Genomic DNA, 26,922 nt, shown 5'->3' on the forward strand with positions numbered 1-26,922 from the left:
CAATGGCAAGAAAAAGCTCTGTGTGCATGTAAAACAATGAAGCTAGAACACTCCCTTACACCATACACAAAAATGAACTCAAGGTGGATCAAAGACTTAAACATAAGACAAGATATAATAAACTTCCTAGAGGAAAATACAGGCAAAACATTATCTGACATACATCTCAAAAATTTTCTCCTAGAAGAAATAAAAGCAACAACAAACAAATGGGACCTAATGAAACTTACAAGCTTCTGCAGAGCAAAGGAAACCAGAAGTAAAACAAGAAGAAAACCTACGGAATGGGAGAAAATTTTTACAAATGAAAATGACAAAGGCTTGATCTCCAGAATATATAAGCAGCTCATACAACTCAATAAGAAGAAAATAAACAACCCAATACAAAAATGGGCAGAAGACCCAAACAAGCAATTCTCCAAGAAATACAAATGACCAATAGACACATGAAAAAATGCTCAGTATCACTAATTATCAGAGAAATGCAAATCAAAACTACAATGAGGTATCACCTCACACCAGTCAGAATGGCCATCATTCAAAAGTTCACAAATAACAAATGATGGAGAGGCTGTGGAGAAAAGGGAACCCTCCTACACTGCTGGTGGGAATGCAGGTTGGTACAGCCACTGTGGAAAACAGTATGGAGAGTCCTCAAAAGACTAGGAATAAATTTACCATACAACCCAGGAATCCCACTCCTGGGCTTATATCCAGAAGGAACCCTACTTCAGGATGACACCTGCACCCCAATGTTCATAGCAGCATTATTTACAACAGCCAAGACATGGAAACAGCCTAAATGTCCATCAACAGGTGACTGGATAAAGATGTGGTGTATTTATACAATGGAATACTACTCAGCCATAAAAACTGACAACATAACGCCATTTGCAGCAACATAGATGCTCCTGGAGAATGTCATTCTAAGTGAAGCAAGCCAGAAAGAGAAAGAAAAATACCATATGAGATTGCTCATATGTGGAATCTAAAAAAAAAAAAAAGAAGAAAAAAAAAGCATAAATACAGAACAGAAATAGACTCATAGACATAGAATACAGACTTGTGGTTGCCAAGGGGGTGGGGAGTGGCAAGAGATACACTGGGATTTCAAAATTGTAGAATAGATAAACAAGATATACTGTATAGCACAGGGAAATATATATAAGATCTTATGGTAGCTCACAGAGAAAGGAATGTGACAATGAATGTATATATGTTCATGTATAATTGAAAAATTGTGCTCTACACTGGAATTTGACACATTGTAAAGCGATTATAAATCAATAAAAAAAAGTAAAAAAAAAAGAAGAAAAAGCTCTGTGATGCATGTCGATGACAGACAAGAAGCTAATGTTCATAACATACAAAGAGCTGTCACAAAGCAACAAGATGCTCCCTCACCTAAATTTGTGCGAAGGACAAAAAGGACCACTCATTTTAAAAAAGGCAAATGGCTAACATGAGAAAAATGCTCAATACCTCAATGGTCATCAAATGCAAACTAAAACAATGAAAACGTACTTTTGCTCATCATACTGGCAAATATTTTAAATGGATCTACTATCTAGTGTCCATCTGTGGGAGAACAAGCTGTGAGCGACCTTTTTGGATGACACGTCAATGGCTATGCGAACTCTGAAAAACGTACATACACACTGACTCAACTCCACTTCTAGGAACTGTTTCCTTAAAAAAAAAATCAGTCCAAAAAGATGTACCCATCAGGGCATTTACACAGCACTGTTTAAAATGGCAGGAAGAAAAGCTGAAGTGAAATTATATCCAGCGATAAGAGAATTGGTTACATAAGTAATTCTACATCTTTTCATTCCCCACTGGAGAAGGAATTTCTAGAGTCACTTGAAAGGAACCTGTGATGAGTGTAAATGTCACATCCAGGGACTAAATTTCCAGAAGCCTTAACTAAAGAAATACTCATACAAGATCACAGGAATGTCTATACAGAAGGATGTCCGTCAAATATCCTTTCTGACAGTGGAAAATGGAGAAAACCTAAGTGCCCACCATCAAGACAATGATGCGGTAAATCACGGCAAGCTGCGGGCTCTGAGAGAGCCGGCGTTTCGGCATGGTCCAGGGCCTTGTCCACAGCACTCTCCCACCAAAGGTGTCCGTGCACAAGAGGCCACACCCACACATCAGGAGACCCCTCCACTCTATCTGAAAGGACCGGGCAGGTCTGGAGTGGGAGGACGTCTTATGATATACACCTGAGTGAACAAAGCGAGCTGCAGAAAAACATATAGTATGGTCTCATCTCTCAATAAAACATATATACACACACATATACATAGATTTCTCATATATATGTGTATATATGCATTTGTCATGGGCATAAAGGTCATGGAATACATACACCACATTGTCAACAACTTTTATCTCAGGAAGTAAGGGGAGGATGAGGTAGGGGCCTTTCATTTTTCCCTTGATACCGCTCTTCTGTACCACTGCAGTTCTCTTTGCAGTATTTCAGCTAAGTATACTTGGAATTTAAAAATTTATTTAACTCTTACGTAAAAAGAATGATGCCTCCACAAGACAGAATGCTATACTGGTCATTAAAAATCATGCCGGGGAGACTAAATATCATAGAAAAACACGTAACAAGCCAAATGGAACTGGAGGTCTCCACACAGTAAACAGGCACAGAGTCCTTGCTGGTTTTTATGACAGAGGTGATACACACTGAGGAAAAGAACCAAAGATAAACGTTAAAATGTTAATTATTATCTCTGAGTAGCGGGGCCAGGATAGCCTCTTTTGCCCCCTTTTTCAGACTTATTAAATACACATTACTTTTCATCTGAAAAAAGCATTTTTAGGTGTGTAGTACCACGCATTGGAGGATAATACATGAGTACTCACAGAAACAAGTCACTAGGAGACACCGCAGCAGCGTCACACAACGGGCGATCCTGATTAACAACGCGCAGTCACATAAGGACCCACAAAGTGAGGGCACCTGCTGTCACAGGGCATGGTCCCCTTCTATTTGTCAGTTGTGTCTTCAGGGCTGAGGCAGTTCTGAGCACGGCCAGTGTCAGTGCTGGTGTCTGGATGGATGCCACGGGAGGTGAGGGCACCTGCAAGCCGAGAGGAAGAACAGAAATCATCCTCTGCTTTTTCTGTCTTTTTCTTTGTTACTTTAAAAGAGAGGCACAAATAAGATAAACTGTGTATCTTCCCTACTGAAATTTCAGTAATAAAACCGTTTTTAAAGTCTTCACAGCTTATTTTCTGCCTATAACTGTCTTTTCAACAAAGCATCATATTCATTAAATGTTAATCAACTCAGTTAATTAACTCCCGGTTGAAACTTTCTATTAAAGAACATGAAATGCACTACGTGAAAGCACCACGCCTGCAGTGACTAGCTCAGCTGTCTTGACAGCAGTGCAGTCAGCCCGCACCATCCCGTGGCCCTGAGCTCCTGATGCTGGTAAGAGAGCACGGTGCCGCCTCAGATGGAGAGAAACTGTGAAAGCATTTTCTGAAATCTACAGCACTGACAAAACATGACTGACAAATCCCAGGCTCCTTGGAGGCTGTCATTTTCTGTTTCTGGCCAACACCCGTCAATGAGCAGAACCACCCCATTCCCGAGCCATGGGACTCACGTGGAAAGCAGTTTTGGAGAAATTTCCAGGTATAGAATGTAACCAACTATACGCAGAACTCTGACAAAAGAAAAGATGAAATACTCTGATTTTGGAAGACACTCAAAATTTTCTCCTAAGCCTTAGTAGCGGGAAAGGCTGGGCTTCTCCTAAGCCACTTATTTATTTCACAGCCAGTGAGTATCTCCCACAAACCCTGCTTCCCTGTGTCTGCTGGGAGCCTCAGGCACACTCTTGCTGTCGATCTTATAAGTCACAGGGCAGAGGCATTTGTCTCACACCTGCAACCCTCACACAGGCTCGCCTCCTAGCCTCACCATCTGAACTTGACCCCATTTTCTCACCTGCTTATTTGGTATCTGTTATTCTGTAAGCTGACTGGAATGCTTTTTGGAACAAGTCACAAGAATGAGTGGGTAGATAAATGGACAGATGGACAGGTGAGAAATGGGTAGAGAGACGGTGACTCCAAGAAAAGGGGAACAAAGAAAATTTCCCATGCAAAACCCTCCTCTAGTCAGGGTAGAAAACCACCATGGAGAAGTGTGAAGAGGCAGGTGGCTTAGGACTGTTTCCTGGATTCCATGAAAAGTCACACCAAGAGATGAGAGGGCAGAACTATAAATAATAAAAAAAAAAAGCATGCATGTTTGAAAAAAAATTTACATTATATACTTTGTAAAGAGTAGATTCAAATCAGCAGGGCCCAATAACACAATCCTTGGGTATTTACAGAAGTGAGAATCCCATCCCCAAACCACAAGGCACCCCTTTGGAGCACTGAGAGTCTACACGGGGCAGTCATAAAGTCGTCACCGCAAAAGCTATGCGATCCTGCACTTACGAGGAACGAGCAGCTGTGCTCGGGCTGCCCATGTGCGTCATTTACACCCCACAGCACTGCTACGGGGGGGGGGACGCCTAGCAAGCCCGTCTCTGCAGGATAGAAAACAAGTCCGGGAGAGGCTAAGTAGACCTGCTAGTTCTCCAGCTCACAGCACTGGTCACTCCAGATCGAGACTCGAACTTGGACCCAGGTTTGTAACCACAGTACTACCGTGCTTTGTGTGCTTTTCATGTGTGTTAATACATTTGTTTCTGGTGTGAAAGGATATTTAATAAATGGTCAGTTGTCTTTCTCTCATTAGCTCACAATTAGTATTTATACTGTTGAACTGTACTCTTTTCCCTTGGGGAAAGGGACGGAAAGACCGGCGGTCAGAATGAGGTGAGGCTCCATTCTTTATCTGATACCTCATCTCATCCAAGTCCCCAACCAGGGAGAAGGAGCAAATGTTCTCTCCATCTTTTAAAGAGAGGGCTCCACTGATGGTGACTTACTCAACTCCAAAACCATGTCTGGGGGAAGGGCACATGCAGCAACCAGAGCAGTATCACCTGTAGAAGGCGAAAAGAGCTCAGGGGAGGGCTCAGGGGGTCAGCCTGATTTAATTTCAATCGATAAAAGATTACCACACTCTAAAAATGCTAGCATGCAATGGCTTTGCTCTTTCTTGACATCTAGCAAGTTTCCACAGCCCACATGTAACATTACCATGAACCAGTGAAAGGAAGAGTCTACAGACAAGAAAAATCAACGCCACAGGCAGGCTGAAACCCAGGCTGGAGGAAAGGAAGAGAAAGGGCATAGTTAAGAAGAAGTGGGGAAAGGCTGGAAAAAAGACATCATTGCAAGGGCTCTCAAGCACCATCCAACAATCATATAACCATTCATTCGAGAGAGTTACTGAGGTCCTATTTTGTGCAAGATTGTACAGAGGGCAAAGCAAGAGCACAGCGACCATGGTGGCAGCAAGTAGCGGGGCTCAAATACAAGTAACTTCTGACCCCAGTACCTTGCACACTTGTCCTCAGTATAAAGGCAAAAAAAGTGTAAAATAATACTCTGTAAACTAAAAGCATTGTTGAAACAATTAAAGATCTAAATACCTGGACAGACACACCACGCACGTTCCTGGATCAGAAGACAGTGCTCTTGGGATGTCAGTGCTCCCCAGAGTGATCCGTGCATTCAACGTGGTCTCTCGATCACAATCCCAGCGGGCTCCTCTGCAGTAACTGACTAGCTGCTGCTACAATTCATATGGGAATTCGAGGGTCTCAGTAACCAAAACGTACTTGAAAAAGAAGAACAACGTGAGAGGACTTGGAATTCTCAATTTCAAACCTAACAACTGTATCTCTAGGTGAGGAGATTACAGGTCATTTTTAACTTATTTATTGTGTTTATCCTTATTTCCTAAATTCTCCACAATGAATATAACTTTTACAATAAGAAAAATAAAAGGTAAGGTATCTTTTAAAACATGCACACTGATGCATTCATTGGAAAAAAAATTTTTAACTATAAAGAGGTAAACAAATGCCTAGTGAAAAAGGACTACTTAAAAACACGAGTGCATTTACATTTTCCATACAATGAAAACTGAAAAGCACAAACACATCAAGTTTCTAGGGAGGCTAGTGCAACATATTAATAGTTATTTTCAAAAACTCTAATTGAACAATGAAAATCCAAGAAAGGGAAAATCGTGATTGACAGTCAACTTCAAACACATGGACAGCAAAGGACTAGAAACCCCAGTCCCTGTAGCTCTGCTACTAACTCAGTAAGAGAGGAGATTCCTCACTGAGGGGACAGTGGGATCCCATGCATAAGGCAGGATACACAGTGCAAACTGCACTAGACACAGGGGTGATTTTTTAAAAGAATTCTAAAGTTAGAACACTGCTGAAAAACTATAAAAACACTCTGAAAAACAGATCAAATCACACACACATATGTAATATATAAATACATGAAGTCTGCTCCCATGTTGCAAAGAAATACAAACTTATATTTTGTTCATTTATAGGCCCTGATTACTTTATCCCAGGTAGAATATTTTAACAAAAACAAATAATCAATACACTTCTCTTGTCATATCTAGTTGATAAGTTGGTAAGTTGGTAAGATATGGTATGTAACCATAATGTGTCTCAGATCTAAAATTAGTGAAAGTATCTTTGTATGGTTTCTTGAACTCTCAAAATCCCAAGCTTAATTCTAAAATAGATCTGAGCAGGATTTCTATATTATCTTTCCCCTTGTGAAATGAACAACAGAGTCTGTTGCCAAAATTCTGTTCTTACAATGATTCACGAGCACCGTATTCTAACTAAACTGCTGGACAGCAAGGCACTATCCAGACACTGTGACCAAACAAATGAAACACAAGGAAGACAGTGACCCTATTCTGGAGGGCTTATAATCTGTGTCAACACTGGGGTTTTTATTTGATTGGTTAGCAAAATAAAATCAATTTCTTCTTTGAGCATTCTGTAAGTCATGACTCTGTTTTTAGTGTCATGAGCAGGGAATAGTTAAGCATGACTTGATTAGGTCAATTAGCAACAACCATCACTGGAGAGTGAGTAATACAGAAGTTAACTGACAGCAGTGCTTCTGCCTACATGAGACCTAAAATAAACCTACACTGCGTTCTGCAAGGACAATGAGGAGATGAGATCCCCAATGAGAAAAAAACTAACAAGAAATCAAAAAAGTAAAGGCTTTTTCATTAATAACCCCGGGAAGGAGTAGAGTGTGGTGGTGACAAGCACAGATGCTGGGGACAAACCTGTGGGCCTGAACTCTCACAGCACCACCAAGTAGCTGTGCCCCTGAGAAGTCAGTGAGCTTTTCTGCATCTCAGCCTCCTCATCCATAGACTGGGGACAACAGCAGCACCCGTCTCCTAGAACGGTCCTAAGAATTCAGTTATTTTATATAGAAAGTTTATATAAAATATCTCAGGTCTTAGATATGACCCCAAAAGCACAAAGAACAAAGAAAACAGAGATAAACTGGAGTTCATCAAAATTTAAAACTTTGCTTCAAAGGACACCAACCAGAAAGTGAAAAAATACACAGGAGAAAATTTTTTCAAATCATTTATCTCATAAGGAATTTGTATCTCCAAGATTAAAAAAAAAAAAACTCCTACAACTCAAAAATAAAAACACAACTCAATTAAAAAATGAATAAAGGATCTGAAAAGATGTTTTTCAAGTAAAATAAACTAATGGCCAATAAGCACAAGGAAAAGATGCATGGTGTCATTAGCTGTAAGGGAAATCAAATCAAAACCACAAGGAGAAACCGCTTTACACTCACTACAATAGGTTATAATACAAAAAAACAGTAACAAGCACTAATGAGGACACACAGGAAGCAGAGCTCACAGCCCTTGCTGGTGAGGATGTAACACAGCGTGGCCACTTTGGAAAACAACCTGGTGGGTCCTCAGAGAGTTGAACATTTGGTTTCTGAATGACCCAGCAATTCTGCTTCCTGGGCACACACGTAAGAGAACTGAAAACATATGTCCACGTAAAAACTCCTACAGGAATGTTCACGGCGCCATTAGTCATCACAGCCAAAAAGCAGAAACAACCCAAATGTCTATCACCTGATGAATGGGTAAACACTGGGGCCCAGCCATACAGTGGAATATTATTCAGCAATAGCAAAGCATAGAGTACTGACCCAGGCCACAACGTGGACAAACCTTGAAAATGTTACTCAGTATGAAAGCAGTCAGTCACAATAGACGGTTCCATTTACATGAAATGACTTGATTTACATGAAATGTCCAGCACAGGCAAATCCTGAGAGAGAGAAGAGTGGCTGCCTGGGGCTGGGGGAGGATGGGGAAGATGGGAATGACTGCTTATGGGTACGGGGCTTCCTGTTGAGGGGATGAAAATGTGCTAAGATTGATGGGGATGCACAATTCTGGGCATAGAGTAAAAACCGCTGTACATTTTAATGGGTTAATTGCATTAAAACTGTTAAGAACAAAAGCACCTCGGGCCAGTACCTTCCCATAGTAAATGCTAATTGCTAACTTTTATTACAGGAAGAAGAAACTGCCCTCAGCATGAAAGCAGCAGATCAGCAAATGTGAGTTAACTGAAACTGGACAAGGGCATTTCACTTGAAACAGTTGCCGAGTGTACACGAAATACTCAGAAACGACAAGGAAAACCAGTTGGACATCACGAAAAAGAAAAGCATTGCTTCAAATGCAGATCAAGGATTGGGCAAGCCCAGCTGCTAGAAATGACCAGAGAAGAAACCTGGTTCTTAAAACAAGCACCGGAGCCAACAAGGAGACAGTGGTAAGGAAATCAGGCGGCAGAAAATCTGGAACAGTTTGCTACAAATAATTCCTCCACTGAAAATTCAAAAATAAAATGAAAGTGATGCGATGCTGTGCTGACCTCACATGAACGGGCTTCCTCTGGTGCTCGGCAGTTCTATAACCCCAAATGAGAGACTCAGGAGAATCAGCATGGCTCCTGGGAGTCCCCAGCTGACTGCCCACCAGCACACTGACCACCATCACCATCTGCCAGGGTTGAATTGCAGAGAAGACACCAACTTCTGAAAGGCACAGGAAATGTTGACAAGGGAAGAAAAGGCTGCAGTCAGTCCCAGGACAGAGGCCCTGTGAGCAGAGGCCAGAAGGCTGCAGGTGAACTGGAGTGGCCCTGGGGAAGGAAGGGACCACGGGGGAGCAGATCTCAATTCTCCCCTCGCTCTCCCTCAGGTAGGAGAGATCAAGCCTGCATCCTTCTCAGCTGGAACCATTATGGAGGACACCCTGGGATGACAAACCCTGGCTCTGGGTCCTTTCCTGCCAGCTTCAACCCCTCCAGCAGGGTCTAGACACCTCCCTGAATAACGATCCCACAGAACCACCCACACTCTTTAACTCCTGGTTCTTGAAACTTAATTTTAGCTCTACACAACCTAACGTAGGAACGTTTCAGAAATAAAAGATACTATATTCTTTTTATATCTCATCACAGGACTGATTTTTCTGATTGCTCTAAGCTGCTTCTACTTGGTAAAGCACCTAATTCTCCTGCAGGTGAATTCAGTACTTTCCATTGGGCATAACTAGCCAGTCTGGGCTCTCTGACTTCTATTGGTCAAATACCAATACACTTAATTGATTTCGTTGTTCATCAATTTCAGCCAGGAGGAGAGGGAGTGTCACTCTGTTCCTCAGCTCATGCTCAACTCTTTTCTCATCAGCAACTCAGGCCTCCAGAAAACAAAACAAAGCATTTGTTTCCCTTCCTCTACACTTTCCACAAACCCAACAGGAAACATCAACCTAGAGAAAGAATTCAACACAAATGTTAAAACAAAAATCTACAAACCTGAAGCAACTCTGTCTCAGAATCATGATACACAATGACATGAAAGTAAGTGTGTCAGGCACAAAGCATGCATGAGCCTGACCACCTGATTTCTATTCTTCAAAGGAAGGAAGGTTTTTGTATTTTATTATCACTCTTTGTCATTTCTGATTAAGCCAAAAAGTAACAGAGCTCATTATGAGATAATTAAGCACTGCAATAAGAGATTTTTGCTGTATTAATTACAGAAGGCATTCAGAGGGCATAAGAAAACCCACCCCTCTTAAAAAAGCAAAATTTCTTCCCCCATTAAGAACACGTATACGAAATGCAACAGAGAATTCAAATTCACGTGGAGAGGAGCAAAAGCCATGGAATCAGAGCAAAGTCATTACTATGAGTCAACTCAAAATTCACTGGACAATCATGTTCAACGCATTCAATGAAATTTAAAGGCACACTGCAAACCATTCACTTAATGATCCGCAGGCTAGAGGAAGAATTTCCCTCTTTAACAGACAACATAAATCAATAGGGTGCCCCACCAAACAAGGACCAAACAACAATCAGGTTTTTAACAGTTCTGATAAATCAGCATGTTCTAAACATCAAAATCCAGAAATTTTAAACATTCATTCAAACCACAATGATACAAGCACTTAAAAAATAACCCAAAGAAACTAAACACATAGATCATGTACCTGGATCAATGAGAACTTCTTGTACCGCTGGAAGAAAGAACAGGCCAGTCATTTACTTGAAAAATAAAACTACTTTTGAAGATAACTGCTAAAACACATTTCATCATTCACGTTGCCTTGAAAATCTGAGGCACTTGTATCTGATCAGAAAAGCAATTCTGAGTAAATAGTATGTTACAATTCAGTGCCAGTTTGCTTTAGAAGGAAAGAGAAAAGAAAAGCTACTGTTTCTCACATCCTGCACAAAGTGTGAAGTGCCTCCCTGCCTTTCCCCTCCCACTTTCTAAGCTCATGCTCGCCAACACTTCTGAAACAAGTATGAGAGCCTCTTATTCCCACCAATACGCTAAATGACAAAAGAATATCAATTTATTCATGTAAATATATGCCTACACCCTGAACTGGAGGAGAAAGGTACCAGGAGGCTACGTGGAACTTATTTCCACCTTCCTGAAATCACACACACACACACGTTCACAGACATAGACACACAGACACACTGAATTACTGGGCACTTCACAAGCTAACGACTTCCAACTTTTGGAAGATAACTTGGTAGTTAGTTTAAAATATGAAACAGTCAACTTCATTATTATCAAGGAGCTTTTAAAAGCCTTGATCATCTGCTGAACCATCCAAAATCAAGAGACCCAATTAGCCTTCTCTGTAGATTTCCCATGATGGCCAAACAGACCCTAAGAAGTACTGGACCCAAGACTCGTGTTTATCACTAGCTACGATCATTTTTAAACACGTTAACAGATTCAGAATGATATGTCCCAACAACATTTATTCTTACTGAAGTAGCATACGTGTTCAATTGTCTATACAAGACTAGGTCCCATGATGGTGCTTAAGAGCTATTTTGTGTATTGCAATGTCCACTTCTAAGTGCAGACAAGGAGAGGGTATAGCTCAGTGGTAGAACAGCTGCTTAGCATGCACAAGGTCCTGGCTTCAATCCCCAGTACCTCCAAAAAAATAAATAAAAATAAGTGCTTATAAAAAATAATTATAAAAAATAAATGCAGACTAAAAACCACTGCAATCTAGGAGCCAAGATTATAATAAAAAACAATTGTTTTCTATCAAATACTGACTACATGCCAAACACAGGGACAACCACAAATCAGACCTGACACCATCACGTGTGATTCTCAGCAACCCTACTAAGTAGACACGGATGAGAAACCCGGCTCTGCGGATGAGGAGACGGAGCTCGGAGGAGCCAGGGTCGCTGACCGTCCTGCTCCCCGTGACACCGCGTCAGCCCAGGGCAAGCGCTGACAGAGCTGCACTGAGGGGACACCCAGCTGCATGGAACCCTGGGGACTGAGAATTCCCAGAAAACACTCAAAATTTCAGTGAAAAACTGCCTCAAATGTGTTACACTGTGCCATATCCTTTAAACAGGGAACATGACTGAGACCTTTTTGATGCCTCCGTGTCCTTTCTGCCATCATCAGTTACTTGCCCTCTCAGCGCGACCAGTGATGAACTGGACCCCATATGAAGTGCTCTCAGATGGCAGAGTTTTTAAAGCTGTTTGATGAAGTTTGTGAGACTCTGTCTATGCCTCACACAGGCGGGTCATCCATCACTTCTCACCGGTGTGGATGTACCACCTGAAATTACCCCTTTCTGCCTTTTAAACTCCCTTCATCTAATCCAGTCTTCTCAACAGCGAAGCAGCAGCTCAACCACAAAGTGGACAGCTTTTCACCAAACGGACAGCTTTTCACCAAACGGACTTGAACAGCCCATCAGACTACCTGGACGCCCTTTTCTTCTATTAAACCCACTTCTAGGTACTTCATTTTCTGATTGGTGGACTTGGTCTCTGACTGGCCTACTCAGAGAGCTCCCAGCCTCACATCCGGGGGTGGGAGAGGACGCTGCTGTCGAGAGAAATCAGTGAGGAAGGGGTACATCCTCCAGCCAGGTGTGCACGGATAGAAGTGCCACAACATGCTCAGAAATTATACCATCAGCACCCCTGGGCTCCCATGGACTGGTTTCACATTAACCAAACTTAAGAGAGACTGATGCAAGAAAACCAGAAGTTTAACTTATTAATGTAACAGGAGACATGAAACTATGAACCAGACTGAAATATCAGAGTTCAACCATCAGTACATTTTCTCAACGGCCCAGTCACGGGCAGGCAGTCACATGGCAAGCGTGGACAGAAGCAGAGCAGGAAGGGTTTCTTGATTAACTCAATGGGCTAAATTTCTGTTATACGAACAGACCTGCTGCCTGGAAAACAATGCTAATCATGGTGCACTCTTCGTGGACAGAGGCCGAGACACGACTGTGAGCACCTGTGTAATGCTCCTTCCCCTGTCCTTTCTGGGCTAACTGATGCACAGAGGTACAGAGATCCACCAGGTACGCAGATACCTCCAAACACCCAAAGCCCATTTCTGGGAACCTGAAAACCAGACAGCCAGGGTTTAAATCCCAGCTCTGCCACTTACTAGCTCTGTGACCTTGGCCAACTTACTTACCCTCTGTGCCTCAATTCCTACATCTGTAAACCTGGGATAACAATCAAACCTTCCTTACTCACTTGTTCTGAAGAGTGAAGGATTCGTTTCTGTAATACAAACGCTCAGAAAAGAATGTAGCACATTTTTGGTCAACAAATGTTAACTTAATATGAAAGTGACTTACAAGTCTCCCTTCTAATCATCTTGTGTTTCCTGGCTAGTCTAAGTCCCAAAGGAAATCCTTATTTCTCCTTTTATAAACTCTTGGGGAGCACCCTTCTCTTCCATCCCACCACCACCTGTTTAAACTGCGGGAGGGGATGCCTCCTCCCACTCCTCTGGGCCATGGAGAGTGCTTCTCCCCTCACACCCCTGACCCCTGGCCCACAGCTAGCCCTCGTCACACTAACAGAGTGAGGTGTGAGTCCAGGGAGACAAGCAGGGCATGTGAAACCCTTCCTTTCCCTCCAGTGTTGGCCACCCTTGGGAAGCAGCCAGGATGCTCAGCTCCATGGCAGGACAGCCCTGTGCATGATGGGGCAGATCCTCTCAAGGGAAGGCTCACTGTGGCCCAGAGCTACATAGGACAAGGTGAGTCTCTACTTCTGGGACACAGTATCATGATACCCACTCTCCCACATCCCTGAATTTCATGGAGAACGTGGCTCTATCAGTAATAAAGGAGACATTTATCACCTGCCTGCTCTTCTGTGTCATCTCTCAGTTGGCTGCAGGAGAAAACATGTATATAAGTATTGGATCCCCTTAAGCCCCAACATATATGAACTAACAAAACATTCTGTGGCTTAACGTTGGTTCAGGGTGACTGTGTAACGGTCCTGACTCTGCTGATGCTAAATTATGGGTATAGGAACTATGGAAACTTCTCAAATATCTTTCATCATAAAACCAGCTTTTCTTATTTTCCTGTTTCTTAGCAATTGCTAAAGATTATAAAATGATGGCTTCACACAAAACAGGAGCTGAAGTTTATGAGCCCTCTTGAGATACCCACTGTGCTAAACACTACATAATTTCTAATTCTCACAATTCTACAAAGCAGATATGAGTGTCCCCATCTCACAGATGAGGGAAAAACTCAGAACGAACTGACTCAGGGTCACGTGGCTCAGTGGCAGCGCGTGCACGCAAACCCAAGTCAAAAAACTGCACCCCTTCGTATATGTACCAAATCTCCTACCACCAATTAACACACAGCGGCGGGGTCAATACTCAGGGAACTCAGTACACTTTTCAGCTTTAAGGCGCTCCAGAGGCCGCTTCTAGCCGTTTTATAAAATTCTGCCTCACTGGTTTCTAACACTGGAAGAAAAGTCCAATTTTGCCATTGTTTGCACAGCAAGTCTGAAATGTTCACAGCAAGATGACAGAATAATTTTTCCAGGTAGACAGACATAACGGACATCATGCTATCCTGAAGCATTAAACAAAGGAATCAAAATATAACGTCGTCTAAGCCTTCTTTTACAAACAGGAACATTCAGACTGTAAGAAGGTGCAACGGCACCACCTATGGCTAAAAAGGCTTTCCAGGTTGCCAGGAAACATGCAACACAAAGACTGCCTGTAGAATCCTGCTCTTGGGCTTATGTCCAGAAGGAACCCTACTTCAGGATGACACCTGCACCCCAATGTTCATAGCAGCATTATTTACAATAGCCAAGACATGGGAACAGCCTAAATGTCCATCAACAGGTGACTGGATAAAGAAGTGGTATATTTATACAATGGAATACTACTCAGCCATAAAAACCGACAACATAACGCCATTTGCAGCAACATGGATGCTCCTGGAGAATGTCATTCTAAGTGGAGTAACCCAGAAAGAGAAAGAAAAATACCATGAGATCACTCATATGTGGCATTTAAAAAAGAAAAGGACAAATGAACATAAATACAAACAGAAACACACAGACATAGAATACAAACCTGTGGTTGCCAGGGGGGACAGCAGGTGGAAAGGGACAGATGGGGAGTTCGAAATTTGTAGATACTGACAGGTATATATGGAATAGATAAACAAGATTATACTGTATAGCACAGGGAAATAGATACAAGATCTTCTGGTAGCTCATGGTGAAAAAGAATGCAACAATGAATCTATGTATGTTCATGTATAACTAAAAAATTTTGCTCTACACTGGATATTCACACAACATTGTAAAGTAACTGTAATTCAATAAAATTTTAAAAAGAAAGAAACAAGAATCAGATAACTGAAAGCTTATCTATCACATACTGAATTCTGCTTCGGGGAAGAGAGTGGTATTCAGTATTTAATTTGAAATTGTTAATACTCCTGAATATAAACAAAAGACAAAGGCTCCTGGAAACTCATCTTAGAAGAGGAAAGAATCCAGTCCAGCCTCTTCACTTTATAGGAGGGGAGACTGAGACCCGGGATCTGTCCTGGCAATCAGCAGCAAAGCTCTCCTAGTCCTCATGTCTTGCACTCTGTCAAAAACCAACAGATCTGTACTAGGCCTATATTCATAGAAGTCACTTCTGCATTTTTCCAACAGTAGGTAATCTAAGTGTCTTCCAAAATACTTCCCAAAGAGTCAGGAAATCATACAATTTTGTTGAAATGCAAAAACATTTATTTACATATTAGAACAGCATGAGCTTTATTCTATTTAAAAAGTGACATATCAAATCAATGTTTTGATATTTTAAAACATATTAAGAATGCAGAAAAAAATCAAAATTTTCTTCAATCACAAAAGAGATAAGCTTATTCCCTGAAAAGAATCAATGTTGATTTTTCTAAACTTAATGGTTCTGGTCAGATTCCTATGAATTTAATCTAGAATAGTTACATGGCAAAACACACATTGTAAAAATACACATTCTGTGTAAATAATCTTCAAGGTCGTCTGCTTAAGGCAATTTAACTAGTCCCTATGTTACTAGAATGACACTGATTTCATCAAAACTTCATACTGCACTTAAAAAAACTGAATCCTTGTTACTTTAAGTCATATTCATATATTCATATATCCATATATATACATATTGAATATGCACCAGAAATAAGCCACCCTCTTTAGTATTCAGAGTTGATCCTTCTAAACTGTCACTGTGACAGCACATTTTTATTGAGCACCTCTTGGGTGCTTTGTATACAAGGCATCTAACTCTCACAGTCGGACGGTAAACGGCATTACTCAGATTTCACAAATGAGAAAATGCACTTAAGCCATGAAGAACAACTTACATATCATTATCATTAAAGAAGAGTAAAGATTTTACTTTCAATATTCACTGACAACCTTTTCTTCCATACTAAGACTACATAAAATCAATTCAGTCTTTGTAAACTTTTCTCTCAGTAAGTACCACTAGAGAAAAACAAGCAATGAGTCATTAGCAGTGGCTGGACTTTCAAAGCCCACTTCTGTTTTGTATTATAATCATTTTTAGTATTTTGTTTTTAGTGCTTACAGAACACTAGAATAAAAAATACTAATTTTTAAGTCATTAGCTGAGAATAAAACATTTGTGAAAATATACAATTTTAATTTATGCCACTCTGTCTCACATTCTCACTGGTGTCTCCTCTGAAGGCCTCATCAGGCTGAGATCACTAAAATCAGTCATTTATTGGCTCACAGGAGTTTGGGAAACCACTCAATGGGAAGCTGATTAGAGGAGCAATTGAGAATGCATCCTATGCAGCCTGGGCTCCAGCCCTGAGCCTGCCACCACCAGCTGCATGTGATTTGGGACAAGCTGCCCCATCTCTCAATCCCTCAGCTGCAAGAAAGTAGACACTGACACCTACCCTCGAACCCCTGCTATGAAGTAAAACATAAGGAAAGCATTTTAGCCTTTGGTAGCTTCCCACTCACTCAGAGCAAACTTAGTCATTATGATGATGAGGATGGCTGTTAATAAATTAAGCTAGACCAAAAAGTACAAATCACCATAAAGGAGAAATATTTTAAGTCAATGAGCATTTCCTTTGCATGGACTGCAGAATGTTCTATTGACTGTTTTAATAAACCAAGTTTTGTCGATTAATTATAGACTTCCAGGTTCATGGACAAGTCTCCAGAAAAAGAGTAAGAGGCCTCTAACCTCTGAATACTAAGAAAGTAAAGTTAAGAAAGATTAGGGGGGAGATTACACCTCAGTTGGGAGAGCACGTGCTTAGCATGCATGAGGCCCTCAGTTCAGTCCCCAGTACCTCCATTTAAAAACTTTTTTTTGAAGAAATGGAGAATTAAAGCACAAAGATGGAGGACTACCGAATTCTTTTGCAGACTCAACTCAGATTTAAGTTGGGGAAAAAAACATCCTTTTCTCAAAGGAAATCTTGAGAACTATGTAAACCGGATCTGAGATGTCTAGTCTTTTAACATTATTCATGAGTTCATATTACCAAGTCTTAAAACTACCTGATAACCCACAGTGGTGATACTGATCATAACAGCTGCCATCACGGATCGAGCTCCGGCTACGACTGCTCTGTTCTGACATCTCTGCCCCTGAGGCCTCACCAGGCGGAGAGCACTAAATTCGGTCATTCATGAGCATCTCATGTGAGCCCTCCATTTGTGTTTCTCACTTCCCCCCTCACTATCTGAGAGAAGCACTGTTATCATCTTCTCCTCACGCAGATAAGGCCACTGAGGCACAGAGACTAAACCTGCTGCAGGTCACATCGGCATTAAAGGATGTCTGTATTTCTGCTGTTTTGCTATTGACAAAGGAATCTGAGATATCAATTCAAGATAGACTGTTAAATAATCAAGTCTGTCAGGTCTTCACCTCAAAGAGCAGATACTATAAATTCCTGATGTAGGATGAGGCTGCCGTCGCAAACTGACTCAGCTTGAAATTAATATCCAAGATGAAGCAGCAGATACACATAAATATTCACGATTGTCAACTCCGCTCACGGGTCTGGGCCCTTCACTGCCTGAACGGTGGTGAAATCCCCACCCATGTCTGGGAGGGAGGCACGGCTCTTCCCGGTCTCACCCAGGCTTCGCGGGCTGTTCCCCCCCCAGACTGCCCTCAACGATTAAAAAGCCCTCAAGGTTTTTACACTCTGCAAAACTGAAAGACATTTCTGCAGATGGAGCACTTTCTCAGGTGTAGACCGTTTTTGCCTACACTCAGCAAGGGGGAAAAAAGAAACATGACTCTGCAGTCTCTGAGCCTCACCACTCACAGGAGTAGAATGACCTCAGCACATGATGACTCTTCACATTGCAGGATGAGAAGAAAATAAAGCCGCCCCCAACAACAGGCACTCCCAGAGAGAGCAGAGGACCGCAGGACTTAGAAAGCTAGAACCTCCTCCAAGGACAGCAGGGACGACAACAAGGGATAAACACTGACAGGAGGGACCTTAGGTCAGAATCAAGCCCAGGGAAGGGGGAGCAGAGACATTCTAGACCTGATTTCCTCTATCACTTCTCAGCCTGCTTTACTTCCCTCTCCAGTAGCCAAGACCCCACTGAAAACACTAGAACGGTCTGAGGAAGAATGATGAACTGTCTTCAAGAACCATCAGATTCATCTAAGCAGATCTACAAAGAGTGCACTCAGGTTCTGACCGCGCGGCTGCCCTGATGGTTTATAAAAGTGGTCTCTGCACAACTTGTTGATGGTGGGGGATGGTATAAATCAGGGAAAAGGAAATTTAAGGCATTTCCTCATCTAATACACATCTACTACCATAGGCTTTCTCTTTGGAGGGAAAAATCTATTAAAAAAAAAAAAAAAACCTCATGTATCAAACAACACCTGGCAGCCCTGTGTCCTGCCTGGATCTCCGCATTCTGTTATTACCTTTGCGACCTGTGTGGTATGACAGCTACGTCCTAAACCATTTAAGGCGACTTCATTCATTAGGGGCCCAAAGAGTCAAAGTTATTCAGCGATCACTTGTGGGTCAGCTCCTCCAAAGATTTTTACTCTCTGCAGCTGGTAACGAACATAACTAAATCTAACTTCACTCAGTAAGAGAACTTCGTTAACCAGAAAAAAAAGAAACAGCCCCCAGGCCCTGAATTAGCTGTTAAAACTGACGTCTGGGATTAACTTCACCAAATACACAGGAATTATGAAAAGGACCCAGAACGTCAAGGTCGGTCTACCATGAAATGCTACGCACCTGTCCCACAAATGAACCAATCATTCTAATCCATTAATATCATTCAATAAGACTCAATAAAATCAATGCATATCAGTAAAATCAGAAGAACATGTCTCATGTAGGATTCTTGACCCAACTGATTTTATACTTTATTTAAACATTAGTCAAACTTAACTCAGGGGGGACAGTAATAAATTGCCCCTGCTTGCTGAAGGACTGCCAACAAGCCCACGACAGAGGCACAGGCAGAGCTTACCTGGGCGATGTCTGTTGGCTAACTCAGCAGGAAGTGAGCTGCCCTGTAACCTCCGAGCTCCAGCTTGGCCACCAGTCCCAGCAGGATAGTTGACAGATGACAGAGGCCAAACGCAACCTCTCAGGGGCAGCTGGACGTTAAAATGAAAGTACAATGAACAAAGTTAGGGGCCATCCTCAGCTAAGACTGCGGAGACTAAGAACGATCTAGACAGTCTGATTACGTGGAAATGCCAATTTTCCCGTCAAAGATCAAACCCACAGATCTCTGGTTTTGTTACAAGCAGGAACATGCCACCTTTTCTGCTCTGCATGCCCGTGTCAAGGCTGGCAACACCAAAGAATCTCACGATGCTCAGGGTTCCACTGAGGGACTGAGCCCACACGTGAAACAGGCCATCCAGTCCTTCATTTAACCAAGAGTCCAGTGCGCACTGTGCAGCAGGCTCTGGGCCAGATGCTGACACTGCAGAGGGATGAGGGATGGAGCAGGAAGGGCCTGGAATGACACTTTTAAAATAATACCACCTGAAGCAGGACCAGAATACCTTTCCAGCTCCTTCACCCTAAATGCATCTGCCCCACCTGGAATAAATACCTAACTGGCCTGCCTCCTTCTCAAAGGCGGCCACAGTTAGTGACTGCAATCTTTTGCTCTCCTCTCACTGGCAGTTCCACCGGGCTAACCTTATGCAGCCACACGCCTGACAAGCTGTGCTAGTCTTCATCTGTATTCATTAGCTCCATGGGCCTCCAACTTTTTGGTCTTAGAACTCTCTGACACTCAGAAATCACTGAGGATCTCAAAGAGTGCTTTTGTGTGTGTGTGCAGGTTACACCTACAGATACTTACTATATTCAAAAATAAAACTAAGGGAGAGGGTAATGGCTCAGGGATAGAGCATGGCTCAGGGATAGAGCGCATGCTTAGCATGCAAGAGGTCCTGGGTTCAATCCCAGTACCTCCATTAAAAAAAGAAAAAGAAAAACAGAGAAGGATTTTAAAATGTATGTATTCATTCCTATTAAAATAATAGTAAGCCCATTACATGTTAAACTTTTAGAAAGGATAACTATTTTCCAAAACAAAATGCCAGAAGAGTGGCATCGTTTTACAGTTCTACAAATTTCCTTCCTGTCTGGCTCAAAACAAGTGAGCCACGTCCCCAAGGCCGCTTCTGCGCTCCGTCTGTTGTGGTGTCACACGTCGTGGAGCCCCCGGGAAGCTCCACTGTGCATTTCCGATGGACTGAAGGTGAGACGCCAAGAGCACAGGGCACCGTCCTCTGCAGGCCCATCACCACCATGTGGGTCAGGGGCCCGGGTGGGTTCTCATCCTGGAGAAGTGCCCCATCTCACAGCTACCCTCCACCCATCAGTCACAAGAATTTACAGACTTCTCTTTCAATACAATGAACTCAAGCTCCCATCATTTCCCTTTCTCATCTGGCTTAATTTTTTTTTTTTACCTGTTTTCTCTTTTCTCTTGCATTGATTTCTTCTCTTTCCCACTTTTATTTCTCTCTCCTCTTTTAAGAAGCCAGATTAGGAAATTTAAGTCCATTCAAGAATCTCTTCTACTTAGTGTGTACTGCAGCGTGTTGTTAAAACTTCATTACTTCATTCTGACCCGTATTTATCGTTAAGTGGCTGGCAGGCTCTCTGAGCTGTCAGCTTCTTCCAGGAAAGGGCCCTATTTTAGTCCTTACTCCCACAGCATTTATTAACAAGCATTTAGGGAACATCTACAACATCCCAGATGATGGAGACACATAGACCGTGCCTCCTGCTCCCACCTCCAAGAGACAGTCCCTGCAGGAGAAAATCATGTCACAGGCAGCTCCAGCACAGAGGGAGACTCTGACAGACCCAGGAGAGGCTGTCCTTTGACTGAGGGTTTTTTTTTTTCAATTGAGATATAATTCACATACCATAAAACTCACCTGCTTAAAGGGGTACGATTCAGCAGCTTTCTGTATACTCGGTTGTGCGGCCCTAACCACCACCTACTTCTAGAACACTCACTCCATCACCCCAAAAGAAACCCCTTGTCCATAAGCAGTCACTCCTCATTCCCCCTCCAGCCAGCCCCTCGCAACCATCACCTGCTCTCTGCCTCTGCATGTGCCTATTCTGGGCATTTCAGATCACTGCAATCAACAATATGTGGCCTTTTGTGTCTGGTTCCTTTTATTTAACATGCTGTTAAAAAGGCTCCTCCATGTTGAAGGGGTATTAGCATCTCTTTTTTTTTTAAAGGTTATAGTTTAGTAGAAGGTGGTAAGTACTATCAAATAGAGAAGAGTACAAGGGGTGGGGTTTCCTAAGGAAAAGGGTGGGTTGAGCAGTCAGGGTGGACTTCCCAGAGCAAGTGGCCTTTCTCATTTTCCCCTTACATTTTTTTCTTTTTCATTCATTCTTATGTCTGAGTAATACTCCACTACATGGAGATACTATATTCTGTTCATCCACTCAGCAGCAACATATGGACAAGGTCTGGAAGAATGAGTGTAAGAGGTGACTAGCAGGGATGGCATTTAAGCAAAGGGCAAGATGTGCTTTTAAAAAAAAGCCAACAAACGGAGGCACAAGGAAATTCAGCACGTTTCTGAGCAAAGTGCATGCTTGCTTCGGCAGGACTGCCATGCAGGGCTGTGGGGGAGAGTGGCAGGAATCAGGGTGAGGGAGTCACCTGAGAAGACTCCCCACTGCAAGCAGCTCAACCAGTTCTCCCTCATCCTGTATTTTAGAGGGAAGAGGGGCCTGGGAGGCAGGAGAGGAGACACAGGCTCCACCCCCAGCTCTCAGGATTCAGTGCCTCACCTATACATCAAAGGGACGAGACTGCCCCAGGACAGGCTGTCCAACAGGAATGAAACGCGAGCCACGCAAAGAAAGTTTTCCAGTTGCCACATTTAAAAAGGTAAAAAAACCCAAACATTTGAAAATGATTTTAAGAACAAATCCTACTTATCTACTGTATGTAAAGTACTATCATTCTGACATGTAATCAATATAGAAAGTAACAAGATAGTTTATATTTTTTTTTCTAGACAAGTCTCAGGGTCTGATGTGCATTTGACCTATAGCACATCTCAGCTCAGACCAGCCTCCTCCCCAGCGCTCCCAGCATCAGTGGCTGTAGCTACTCTATTGGACAGCAACTCCAGGGGTCCCACCAGGGGTCCTAGATGAAAAGGGGGAGTTAAGTGTCCACACTAACCCTAAAAGGATCTCTCTGAATCAAAGGCGGGTTCATTTTTAAACGTCTGAAAACCGGCGGGCTGCACCTCCCTCCCCCCTTGGCTACAAGACAGCCCCCCTTCTTGCCGATCCCTTTCTGGACGTAGGTAAGCAACCTGGCACACAGCCAGGGTGGCCGGGCCTCCAGATACTTACCTGCTGTCTGTGTCCAGTCCCACCAAGTCCTCCTTCTTAAATGGGATGCAGAGGAGGCAGATCTTGTCCCCAGACTTGTTGGTGGCCCCATCCAGGCACTTGAACTCGAGCACAATGAAGAGTGACTCAGTGAAGTCCTCGACCCTCTTCTCCACCGTCCCGCAGTCCTCGTAGTTTGAAGGCCATGTTGGTGCGCAGCTGCTCAGCCACCTCCCCATGAAGCCCAAAGACAAAGAGCTGAAAGTCATAGAGCATGGTGTCACACAGCTCCTCTGCACATAGAGCTTCTCAAAGGTCTGCGGCCAGTTCTTGGCCAAGAAGCAGTCAGTGTTGGTGACGCAAGCCCCAAGACCTTGAGGTAGCTCTTGGTCTAGGCTTCCATCCGCTGCAGAAAAGGGTCATTTCTTGTTTTCTGTTTCCAACACCTAGCCAGGCCCTGATGCAAAGTCAGTGCTCAAAAATGCTGAATAAAGGAATAAACAAAGGAACTGCTTCCCCACCCCTCAGCAGAATATACTGAAAAGAACCACAGTGGGATCAGAAGATCTGGATTTGAACTCCAATCTACTTGAGCTCCTAAGCTGCAAAATAATGGTGATAAGAAAACATGCCTTGGGGAGGAGGGTACAGTTCAGTGCTAGAGCACACGCTTGGCATGCACGAGGTCCTGGGTTCAATCCCCAGTACCTTTATTAAAAAAAAAAGTGAAATAAATAAACAAATAAGCCTTATTACCTCCTCGTCAAAAAATAATTTTTTTAAAAAATTCAAAATTAAAAAAACCACCTTGCAATTGACCAACTGTAAACTTGACTATACTTCAATTAAAAAAAAACTTCCCTTAAAAGAATATATCTGGATTAAGGAAGTTTGCAAATGCAAAATGCCTACAGTACCACCTGCATAAAAAGGGGGAACTGTACACATTTACTATCCCTCTTTTATGAGTTGTGTTTCCTTTGGGGGGTTTTATAACCTCTCAGAGCTAATTTTCTCAGATAAAAAAAAGAAAACATTACCTGATTCCCAGTACTGCTGAAGAATTAGATAACCCTATGAAAGCATCTGACCCACGGAGGTTACTCAATAAATGTTTGTTGAATGAATGAATAAACAAGCAAAGTGAATGCTGCTCCCTGCCTCAGACCATCATAATGGTACTGCCTGGAAATCCCAAGCCCACGTTCCACCCTTGACTCTGCACTAACCATGTTGGTGACCTGGGCAGGCCTGTGTGCTTCTCTAAGCCCCCGTTTAATCATGAACAGAAATGAGGGTAATAACACAAACCTCAAAAGGTTAGTGAGTTAATAATGAATTGTAGCACAACTTTGCAAGATGGTATCATTAAAGAAAATCGGGCAAAGAGTCCATAAGCTCTCTCCCTATTACCACTTACAACTGCATGGGAATCTACACTGTATCTCAAAATAAAAAGTCTAATTTTTTAAAGAGGCTGTTGAGATTAAATGAGCTCACTGTCTCAAATAAGGAACACACAGTGCAAACAGGACAACGCCCACCCCATGAGATACACTCAGTAAACATTCCCACTGAACCCACTGGTCCCTCCAACTTCAGAGCACGAGGATGGGTCCTCGTGGCCAGAGGCCACTGCACCTGAAGCTAACAAAGTTAATGGTCCCCACTTCCAAGAGCCCCTGCCACAGCCCAGGTCTAATTTTGTATTTATAATTTTGTTTTCTTTTTCTTAAATAGGAACCCCCAACTGCATAGCCTTCATGTTACCAAAACCTGACCACGGAAATCATGACAGCAGCCCTCCCCAGTTAAATAAAATTAAAAGCTGTTTCCACAAGACCTGTGTGTACTTCTAATGGGGAACTTCATCCTGGACTGAGAGGAGGAGGACTGGGGAGGAGGGGGCAATCTAGGACACGCAGACCCAGGGCCACCTGTCCTATGATGGACTTTAGACTCAATTCGCATCCTCCAGGAACTTCAAATACACATAGAACAGAGTGCTATGTATGGACAAGATTTTAAAAAAAAAAAAAATCCCTGACTCCCTAACAGGTCATGTTTCTACTGAGACACAAATGGCTTATGTGTATATTGTCTCACAAAAACCCTAAAATAATGTCACCCCAAGTTGACACATGAAGAAACTGCGGAAAACAGGTTTATCACATTGTGCAAGATTAGAGAGAGGCCATGTCAGAGGCTGTAATTAAACCTAAGCCCCTGCTTCAATGCTCTCACACTAGAAAGTGTGACATACTGCTCCCCTCCTGCCCCCTCCGTACAATAAATCTCTGAAGAGTCTTTTCTGCACCACCTGGAAAGAACCAAAATCACATCAACTTTCCACAAAGAGCTATGTCACCCCTTGGAGGACGTATCAAAATCTGAAGGGTTGGGATGGGAGGAGAGATTTGGGTTTTCTGTTTCTCAAAAGGAGACATGGGTTTAAAAGAAACTGAAAAGCACTTATCTAGTCTGAGCCCTCATTGTGCAGAGAAGGAAATGGAAGCGCAGAAGAGATGAGGAAAGGGCCTTAATAACAAATATTGCCTCAGCACAGCACCAAGCCAGCCCTGGGCACTGCTAGGGGAGGATCTGGGAGGCCCAGGAGAATGAGTGTTAGAAAAAAGGAAGAAGAAGCAGACAAGGCCCTGTCTCTACATCGCCACACCATGCAGTTCCACCAAATTACCTAGTATGGGTGCAGCCAACATTAAGGTGGGCTAAACATAAGTTACAGAAACCCACTAGTCTGAACCATAGTGCAAATTCCAACCTTTACTATGGTTTTTCCCAGTTCAAGCATGAGCTCAGCGGGCGCTGCGTGCCAGGCACTACAAGAGGCCCGGAGTTCTCCCAAATACAGATCTCTATTACCACGTGTGCAAACCACATGCAGGCCCACCAGGAGAAAAACGCCCACAGATAAGATGGAATTACTGAAACTGAAAGCAGCCAACCAGCATGTATTACTAGCAAAGACGGCGCTTGTAGAAACAGACTCATGGACATAGAAAGCAAACTGTGGTTAGCAGGCAGGAAAGGGGGCAGGGACAGATTAGGAGTTTGAGATTAACACATACACATTAATATATATAAAATAAATAAACAAGGGCCTGCTGTGTAGCACACGGAACTATATTCAATTTCTTATAATGAAATGTAATAAAAACAGCCTGAAATATATATATGTACATAAGCATATATGTAACTGAATCGCTGCTGTACACCTGAAACTAACATTGTAAACTGACTACACTTCAATCAAAAATAAGAATTTTAAAAGTAAGTAAAAGCAACGCCATAAAAAAAAAATAAAGAACATTGTAATCCCATTAGCTGTAGGTGGCAGAGAACTCTGGTTACAAGCACCAAGTCCACTGGATCACTCCAGCATTGGCTGTCACTCTGACCATCGAGGAGTCACGTAGCTTCACTGAGGTTTTTCCTCTTTTGTGAAAGGCTACAGTTGCAACTAACCATATATATAATCTCATCATTCACAGACCCAACAATTACTGAGCACCTCCCATCGGCCAGACTCGAGAGAGATGAAGATAGGGTCCCAGATATATTCATGGGTAGAAAAAGTTAATGTCATAAAAACATTAATTCTCCCCATTCTGATATAGATTCAATGCAATTCTGATTAGAATTCCTACCAGATTTTTCACGGAATGTAACAAATTAACTTATGGTCAGGAACAGCCAAGAAATTTCTTTAGAACCACCGCTGGGGAGGAGTGGATAGGTCATTCATTTCCACTGTTTTTCTGAAGCAATGAAAACATTCTGGAATAATAACGGTTACACCACTGTGAATATACTAAAAGCCACTGAATTGTACCATTTAAATGGCTGGACTTCATGGTGTGTGAACAGTATCACAATAAAGCTGTTACATGAAAAAAAAATAGTCCTTGACAACTGTTTTTCCCTCTATACTACTAGTCAGCCCCACAATTTAAGAAAAAGAAAACCAAACAAAAATTTTCCAGATCTTGAGGACTGCAATGTCCCTGGGTCTCCAAAATGCCCCTGGTAGTGCTGTTCCTGTTAACACACACTAGCTGGGCTGGACTAGTTAGGAACTGTAACTATCTTTT

The 26,922-nt window shown here is 42.6% G+C and overlaps 1 long non-coding RNA gene across 1 annotated transcript in view; it reads right to left on the reverse strand.

The window, feature by feature from the left end:
- The window catches only part of LOC107034771 (uncharacterized), a 79,730-nt gene that overhangs the window by 32,207 nt on the left and 20,601 nt on the right, over nt 1–26,922 (reverse strand). The window contains exons 4-6 of the long non-coding RNA XR_012076917.1: nt 22,832–23,068; nt 19,434–19,563; nt 2,890–3,107 (exon numbers count right to left, since the gene is read on the reverse strand). This is a non-coding gene — a long non-coding RNA (uncharacterized lncRNA). The remainder of the gene's footprint in view (nt 1–2,889; nt 3,108–19,433; nt 19,564–22,831; nt 23,069–26,922) is intronic.

Source organism: Vicugna pacos, chromosome 10 (assembly GCF_048564905.1).
Source record: "Vicugna pacos chromosome 10, VicPac4, whole genome shotgun sequence".
Lineage (NCBI taxonomy): Eukaryota > Metazoa > Chordata > Mammalia > Artiodactyla > Camelidae > Vicugna > Vicugna pacos.